The sequence below is a fragment of the Silurus aristotelis genome (genome assembly GCF_946808225.1).
Source record: "Silurus aristotelis genome assembly, chromosome: 4".
In the NCBI taxonomy this organism is placed as follows: domain Eukaryota; kingdom Metazoa; phylum Chordata; class Actinopteri; order Siluriformes; family Siluridae; genus Silurus; species Silurus aristotelis.
Window position 1 is genome coordinate 32,218,160 of NC_139577.1, and position 6,000 is coordinate 32,224,159.

Genomic DNA, 6,000 nt, shown 5'->3' on the forward strand with positions numbered 1-6,000 from the left:
TCTAACAAAACGAAATCCAAGGTCACACCTGCCATCATGGAGCAGGAATTTTTGGGGTCTTCCTGCTAAATTCATCTACGTAGGTGTTTGTAACTCAGGCTGCGGCGTCTGGTGCAGAATCTGCGAGTCGAGAATGCTGTGTCAGCATCAGTGTCACCACACGGTTGGAACAGGAGATGTTCGAGCCAGACACTGGTCAGTAACGAAGCAATTATTCCATGTTCTTCGATGCATGTTCTCCAGCATCTTCAAAGTTATGTGTTAGCAGAAATCTAGCTAACTGAGCATACCAAATCAAGAATATGGTTTGAGAAAATCGCAGTCAAACTAATGTAAGTATCTACAGGTGTTTAATCAGCTAGTGCTGGGAAAGATCTATCTTACTGCAAGAAACAGTAAACTCCGGGAAGCCATGATTTTAGACCCAGTATTGCAAGGTACAATTCAGCTCACTTATCAGCGTCAGTAGTGTGAACCATGTGGGGTGGTGAAGAAGAGAAGAGAAGAGAAGAGAAGAGAAGAGAAGAGAAGAGAAGAGAAGAGAAGAGAAGAGAAGAGAGGAGTGGAGTGGAGTGGAGTGGAGTGGCGGGAGTGGAGTGGAGTGGCGTGGCGTGGCGTTGAGTGGAGTGGAGTGGAGTGGAGTGGAGTGGCGTGGAGTGGAGTGGAGTGGAGTTGAGTTGAGTTGAGTTGAGCGGAGTGGCGTGGCGTGGCGTGGCGTGGCGTGGCGTGGCGTTGAGTTGAGCTGAGTTGCGTTGAGCTGAGCTGAGCTGAGCTGAGCTGAGCTGAGTTGAGCTTAGCTGAGCTGAGCTGAGATGAGTGGAAAAGTGCATTGAAGTCTCGGCTAGAGAAAAACAGTGAAGAGAGCGTAGCAGTGAGGTGGTGTGGGAGAACTTGGGAAAGTTGAAAAAAACAAAACAATTTAGGACTCTGATCTTCTGCTGAGCAGCTCACTTGACACCTGACTGCTCATGCATATTTGCAGTTTATGTTCAAAAATGGATTTTGGAAATGTCTTTTCTTGTATTCAGGAAGCATGTGCAACTAAAATCTAATTTCGAACGAGTACTTCTGTTCTAAATGGTTATGTGGACTAGTCTTGGGTCTATTTTGTTACCAGAGTGTCAATGAATCATACGTAATCTGATTTGCCATCAGATAAATGTGACCCCTTCAGAATTTAGAGTCCCCAGTTTCCCATCTGGAGTGTTTTAGAGGGAACCTGGTTTAAACTCCAGAACTGTGAAGGACACACACACACACACACACACACACACACAAACACACACACACACACACACTACATGACACCTCAGAAATCTTTTAGAACTGAAACTGTCATTCTGATATAGTGAAATAGTGAACACATTTCCTCTTTTCATTCTGAATTGAAAAGGATGCATGCAATTAAACTGAAACGTTTATGACACCACGAGTCCACTAGAGGGCAGGACACTGATACTACAGCAGCATACAGACTTGGACAAATTTTTTGGCATTGTGTTCATTACTTGTGCATTAAATATTGAATCTCTCTCTCTCACACACACACACACACACACACACACACACACACACACACACACACACACACACACACACGCACACATCTGTATTACCCAAAGAAGTCTACCAAATGTGAACTTAATTGAATGGCACCTTCTCCTCACTGCAAGTTTCAACTCTTTCCATAGATGTTGAATAGAATTCAGATCAGAACTCATAGAAGACATTTTCAGAAAAGTCCAGAGTTTTGTTCTGACTTATATTTGAGTGATTTGGGGTCATTACATTTACATTGATGGCATTTGGAAGACGATCTTATCATTACAATTGTCTAAAATCTAGCTAACTGAGCATACCAAATCAAGAATATGGTTTGAGAAAATCGCAGTCAAACTAATGTAAGTATCTACAGGTGTTTAATCAGCTAGTGCTGGGAAAGATCTATCTTACTGCAAGAAACAGTAAACTCCGGGAAGCCATGATTTTAGACCCAGTATTGCAAGGTACAATTCAGCTCACTTATCAGCGTCAGTAGTGTGAACCATGTGGGGTGGTGAAGAAGAGAAGAGAAGAGAAGAGAAGAGAAGAGAAGAGAAGAGAAGAGAAGAGAAGAGAAGAGAAGAGAAGAGAAGAGAGGAGTGGAGTGGAGTGGAGTGGAGTGGCGGGAGTGGAGTGGAGTGGCGTGGCGTGGCGTTGGGTGGAGTGGAGTGGAGTGGCGTGGAGTGGAGTTGAGTTGAGTTGAGTTGAGTTGAGTTGAGTTGAGTTGAGTTGAGTGGAGTGGAGTGGAGTGGCGTGGCGTGGCGTGGCGTGGCGTGGCGTGGCGTGGCGTTGAGTTGAGCTGAGTTGCGCTGAGCTGAGCTGAGCTGAGCTGAGTTGAGCTGAGCTGAGCTGAGCTGAGCTGAGCTGAGTGGAAAAGTGCATTGAAGTCTCGGCTAGAGAAAAACAGTGAAGAGAGCGTAGCAGTGAGGTGGTGTGGGAGAACTTGGGAAGGTTGAAAAAAACAAAACAATTTAGGACTCTGATCTTCTGCTGAGCAGCTCACTTGACACCTGACTGCTCATGCATATTTGCAGTTTATGTTCAAAAATGGATTTTGGAAATGTCTTTTCTTGTATTCAGGAAGCATGTGCAACTAAAATCTAATTTCGAACGAGTACTTCTGTTCTAAATGGTTATGTGGACTAGTCTTGGGTTTATTTTGTTACCAGAGTGTCAATGAATCATACGTAATCTGATTTGCCATCAGATAAATGTGACCCCTTCAGAATTTAGAGTCCCCAGTTTCCCATCTGGAGTGTTTTAGAGGGAACCTGGTTTAAACTCCAGAACTGTGAAGGACACACACACACACACACACACACACACACACACACACACACACACACACACAAACACACACACACACACTACATGACACCTCAGAAATCTTTTAGAACTGAAACTGTCATTCTGATATAGTGAAATAGTGAACACATTTCCTCTTTTCATTCTGAATTGAAAAGGATGCATGCAATTAAACTGAAACGTTTATGACACCACGAGTCCACTAGAGGGCAGGACACTGATACTACAGCAGCATACAGACTTGGACAAATTTTTTGGCATTGTGTTCATTACTTGTGCATTAAATATTGAATCTCTCTCTCTCACACACACACACACACACACACACACACACACACACACACACACACACACACGCACACATCTGTATTACCCAAATGAAGTCTACCAAATGTGAACTTAATTGAATGGCACCTTCTCCTCACTGCAAGTTTCAACTCTTTCCATAGATGTTGAATAGAATTCAGATCAGAACTCATAGAAGACATTTTCAGAAAAGTCCAGAGTTTTGTTCTGACTTATATTTGAGTGATTTGGGGTCATTACATTTACATTGATGGCATTTGGAAGACGATCTTATCATTACAATTGTCTAATTTTTACAATTTGAGCAGTTAAGAGTTAAGGGTCTTGCCCATGGGCCCCATTAGTGGCAGCTTGGTGGTGCTGGGATTTGAACTCATGACCTTATGATCAGAAGTCCAACACTTGAGCTACCACTTCCCCGTTATCCTCTCAGTATCCTGTTGAACTGCTGAAGTCCCATTTTCACACACTCTGATATTGAGCAAGACTACACTCCTTTTTCCATTATTCTAACATCATATGAAGGTGAGGATCCATTCTGACTAGCCTATTTTATCTTCTAGCTACAGTATCTAGCCCCTCATTTTAGCACGTTCCCCTGTTCGCATAAAAAGTCAACTTCCTGTGTCATAAATAAAAATGTATTGCCTCTGCAGTTCTGCAGTTAGACATAAAGAATTAAGCATTTTTCTGTTTTAGTTTCCCCATGATTTTCTTTGTATATCTAAATGTACATCTATAGCTGCTCTGTGCAGTCAAATTTGACCAAATGAACTGGTTTAAGTACGTAGCTTAATGAGCTTTTTGTTTGCTTATCAGGAACGTCGCTCTTAACAGCCACACCACAGACTTGTTAAACAAAGTATTCTTTCAAATCCTGAATCCCGAAAACGATCCCCGGCTCTCTCTCAGCCGCTCGCGGCGCTAATCGCCAACACCTGTCCCTCGTTACCATTCCTAGACCTACGTTACGAGTATGTGCAAGTAAGTATACATCCATGTTCACAGTACAGTTAGTGGACATACTGTGTTGCTCAGTGGCCTACATTACTTCTGGACAATACTGTGCTACCTGATTGACTGTTGTTCTGAACACCTGTGCACTTTCACATTTTCACAGAGAATTTTACAGTTGGACACGATGGCCAGACCTCATGAGTACCTCTTCCTGGATGAGGCTGGCTTCAACCTGCAGAAACGAAGGCAAAGAGGCCGTAACATCATTGGCCAAAGAGCCATCACTGAGGTTCCTGGCCAACGGGGGGGTAATATTACTCTTTGTGCGGCCATGGGTTTGGAGGGGCTTGTCCACTGGCATGCTGTCCTTGGGTCTTACAACACCCAACGTCTCCTCACCTTCCTAAAGGAGCTAAAAGACATTCTCCTGGACCGCCAACAACACCATCCTGGGCCCGCACATCAAATTTATTTGATCATTTGGGACAATGTACGCTTCCACAAAACAAACCAAATCAGAGAGTGGTTTACCACCAACAGTAAGAACTTTTTAAACGTCTGCCTGCCACCCTACTCCCCTTTCCTGAACCCTATAGAGGAGTTCTTCTCATCATGGAGATGGAAGGTTTATGACAGACAATCATACACTAGAGAGGACCTCCTAAGGGCAATGGAGCTGGCCTGTGTTGACATCCCAGTGAAGGCCTTCCAAGGATGGATTCGCCATTCCAGGGCGTTTTTCCCATGGTGCCTGGCAAGAGACAATATAGCATGCGATGTGGATGAGGTGATGTGGCCCGATGCAGCTCAGCGACATGATGCCGCACAGTGATTGTGGTGTGTGTGTGTTTGTGTGGTGTGTGTGTGTGTGTGTGTGTGTGTGTGTGTCTGTGGTGTGAATAAAGTAAATAAAAAAACTTCACACCCTGATCATGTTTTTAAGAGTACTGTTGTGTGCAATAGATTCTGTTTTAGCATTGAGTTGTGTTACAGTAGAGTACATGCAGAATTTACTATATTCTTTATTCTTTGTTCTGTATTGTTGAAAGATTTATGACCAAACTTTTGATGTCACCCATATGAGGATGGGTTCCCCTTTGAGTCTGGTTCCTCTCAAGGTTTCTTCCTCATATCATCTAAGGGAGTTTTTCCTTGCCACTGTCGCCACGGCTGCTCATCAGGGACAAACGCACACCATTCACCTTCACTGTTGTTTTCTGTAAAGCTGCTTTGAGACAATGTCTGTTGTGAAAAGCGCTATACAAATAAACTTGACTTGACTTGACTTGACTTGACTTGATTTATACTCTTTATATAAAACTCTCAAATCTAAATGCCTAATCCTCTGCAGAGATCTAAGAACATCCATTACTGTAAAGTTTCAAAAATATGCATTGGCAGTTATGAAACAAAGAACCTTCTCACAAATTGAGCATTGTGTTTTCAATTGTTTTGCTGTGGCGTGTAATGATGTGTATTGTGTTTACATTTTTGAAAGCTTCGAGCTGCTCTTTTGGTTTGAAAGTTTGAGTTTTGAAGTGAGAAGATGTGGTTGTGTTTATGTAGCTTTAGAAAAGGGTGTTGTGTTTAGACATTGGGGAACATGGAGGAAACGTTTGTGAAATGTGTTTTAGCATTTGAGAAAAACTGTAATTATTAGATGAGAGAGATGTTTATTGCTCAAGTACAGTTTGAAAGATAAAAAAAAAATTTTTGTTTGTTTTTTAGACGTGTGTGTGTGTGTGTGTGTGTGTGTGTGTGTGTGTGTGTGTGTGTGTGTGTGTGTGTGTGTGTGTAAACAGTAGTTATTTGTATTCCACTTTCCAAAAGACCTACATGTATTCATGGAGGAACAGCTGTTTGTAGCTATAGGATCAAGCAAACATCAAA